Below are 3,375 nucleotides of genomic sequence, written 5' to 3'. Positions count from 1 at the left end.
AGGCCGTTTCCATGGAGAATGCTACCAAACCTTGAGAGAACAATGAACACTAACTGTATAAAATCTATTCTAGAAACCAGAAGCTCCAAGTTGTCCCCAGGCAGGAGGAACGGCAAAAGCTTGAACAAGTGCCAGGGGCGGTGGAGACACAGTTCCCTCCGAATCTCTCAGCTTCAGGAAGTCCTAGGCTAGGCCTCTCGAATAACTGAAAACTAATTCAGTGTTTGTTGAGAAAGACAGATGGAGAGAAATCTAAGAAATATACGCTCTGATAAGCATTTCGAAGTGAGTATATAAACAATACTAATGGGGACACAGCAGGTAGGGAAAGTTCGGGACTAGGAAACATTTTGGTTTTTAATAAATTTTAAACAACTTCAGCATCAGTTCTTTTGAGTAATTTCACATCTACTCATCTGAAATGTTGAAATGTTAAAGCGTTAGAAGATGCTAATGAATAACCAGTTCTAGACTATAATTAACATCAATTTGCATATGTTATATACTGAAGAACCAGAGACATCCTCTTTAACATGCTCTATGTAAGCCCCAAGCCCTGCTTGTGTTATTAATTTTAAGCAAATGGTTCTTCATGCATATTGCAAATTTTAATCGTGGCTAAGCTATTTCATATGGTGGAGTCTGACTTGAGGTTTTGCTATAAACACAAATGATTTTTTGATCTGTTTTTAAAAAGTGATTTCTGGCTACCACATGAGGTCAATCCTAATCCGTGATATGCTCTGAGGAAGTATGCCGCGTTTCGGTCAGCTCACATTCGCCCGTGTGCGTGATACAGGTTTATTCATCGGGCACCCAGATTCCACTCTTCATCTTTAACTTCTCTCCCCAGAAGGAAGTCTGCTCGCTAATGCGTATAATAATATAAACTAAAGCCGCCCCAGAGACGAGAAGTCCAAGCCGCCTGCAGAGCAGACTCGGAGCAGGACCTGGCGCTTAAATCACATGTCCCTGTCTGCTGAAAACACTCAGCCGTGGGCCTGTGAAAACAGAACATGCTCCTTCCCCAAAAAGCACCGTCCACATCCATCTTCCCAGAGAAATGGCTTTCCAGGGACTGCGGGCTGATAAGACACGGCGAGTGATAAATGAAGCTCTGGTGTCAAAGGATAAGCCGCCCCCTGAGGTTGGGAAAGCCGGTTACATTTGGACAAGAGCTGTGCAGCCAGTGCGTATCCGCCAAGCATCCCACACACACAGGCACGCACACACACACACACGCACACACACGCGTGCGCGCAGACACATGCAGACATGTCCACACCAATGCACGCACAAGCACACGTACACGTGCACACACACGTGGTACAGAAACAATCCACAGGCCATTTGGAAAGGAAACTGAGCCCCTCTAATGTGGAACTCTGCCTTTTTTCTTTCTAACCCTCACCCGAGGATATTTTTTCCATTGCTTTTCAGAGAGAGTGGGAGGGAGGGAGAGAGGGAGAGAAACATTGATGCAAAAGGGACACATCGGTTGGTTGCCTCCTGAACGCACCCGAACTGGGGCCAGGGGTGGAGCCTGCAATGGAGGCTGTGCCCTTGGCTGGAATCGAACCCAGGACCCTTCAGTCCTCGGGCTGGCGCTCTAACCACTGAGCAGAACCGCCTAGGCTGAACTCTACCTTTTTGCTTACAACACTGAGCAATTTATCTAACCTCTGTGAGCCTCAGTTTCCTCAAATACAAGAGAGAGAACATAACATTGCCTGACTCACGGGGATCCCGTCGGGTCAGAGGCTTTGCTCCGTGTGAGAGCAGAGTCCAGCGTACAGCAACTTCAGCTCATTCTGAAAAAACAAGAAGTGGGTTTTTTCATTGCCACCTTTCTGGCGTCTACCCTCCACCTCCAAATTGTACCTGTTTAAACAAGCACCTCCGATTATAAATACTGGTAAATTCCAATTAGGAAAGCTCAAAATGTGTTCTTAGGACAAATCTTTCTCCCTTAACCAACTTGTTCAGTCACCTCAGCTGTGTTTTCAGATGCTTGCTCAACTCCAGCAATTCCAACTTAAGGAAACAAAGAGGGGAAACCCTCCCTTCCTACTGATCTCTTGTCCTCTCCCCCCCCAGGCATAAATATCTGGGCACCAGCAGGAATGAGGAAGCCCTGCGCCGGCGGTTCCGGAGAGCGGCGGGCTATCTGCCTCCTGCAGGCTCCGGGGGTGGCCGCCTCCCTCCGGCCGGAGCATGAATGCAGCTCGGGCCCAGGGTGGACGGCTCCCAGCTCCCAGTCTCCTCTTGGAAAAGCATCAGCTATTTTTGAAACAAAGTACTTCCTCAAGACCAAGAAAGTCCATATTAGTAAAAAACACCGGGGAAGTGCCTCTCGGGCTCTTCCTCCAGCACCTCTCTCCTGGTTATTTTTGTAGTTCCTTTCTCCCCAGCAAGCTGTGAACAGCGAGGAAGCGGAGAGTGCTCCCAGGGCCATGCCCCTGACCTCCCGGCTCCTGGCAGCTCTGAGCCAGGCCAGGGTCCCAGTGGCCGCAGAAGGTCACCGTGGAAGGCTCAGACTCTTGTTTTTTTTTAAAAAAAATATGCTTTATTGATTTCAGAGAGAGGAAGGGAGAGGGACAGAGAGGGAGAAACATCAATGATGAGAGAGTCATTGATGGGCTGCCTCCTGCATGCCCCCCGCTGGGGATCGAGCCCGCAGCCCAGGCCTGTGCCCTGACGGGGAATCCAACCGTGACCTGGCAGATTCATAGGTCGACGCTCAACCAATGAGCCACGCTGGCTGGGCTCCAACTCTTATGTTTTGATGGGCATAGGTATCTTGTGCCATCTTGGGAAAGAAACTTATCCTCTCTGGGCATTGGTGTCCACACCATGCACTGCTGTTCTTCATTAAGTGACAGAATGAATAAAAGGCCTTAGCCAATGCAGTGCCAATGCAGGTTCATCCATATACTTAGCAGGAGTGTCGTAGTGGTGGTGTTGTGCCTGGCTGGCGGTCCGCTTCCTGCCGCACGCTGGTCACGATATTCATTCAGGCCGTCTACCTCCGACAGTTTTTAGAGGTTCCCTAACATATCCACCTGTCTCCTGCGGTAGAACGAGAGCTCCGCGAGGGCAGTTTTCATTGGTTTGGTCCTAGAGCACCACCGAGCACAGCAAGCTAGAGTAGCTTGGGTAAGTTCGGCTGCTGTAATAAAAGAGACCCAATACTAATCTAGCGGCTTAAAACAAGTTAGTTATTTCTCTCAGATCTAAGGTGAGCCTTCCAGGCCAGTAGGTGGCCCTGTTCCGTGAGACCCTACAGAGACTAGATTTGAGTGCCTGCCTCTGAATTCTCTACCATCCCCTGCATAGTGGAGTCTCGGTGGCAGGAAACCCCTCTAACCCAACTCA

This window comes from Miniopterus schreibersii, assembly GCF_964146895.1.
Source record: "Miniopterus schreibersii genome assembly, chromosome: 17".
In the NCBI taxonomy this organism is placed as follows: Eukaryota; Metazoa; Chordata; class Mammalia; order Chiroptera; family Miniopteridae; genus Miniopterus; species Miniopterus schreibersii.
Note: the sequence above shows the minus strand (reverse complement) of the source record.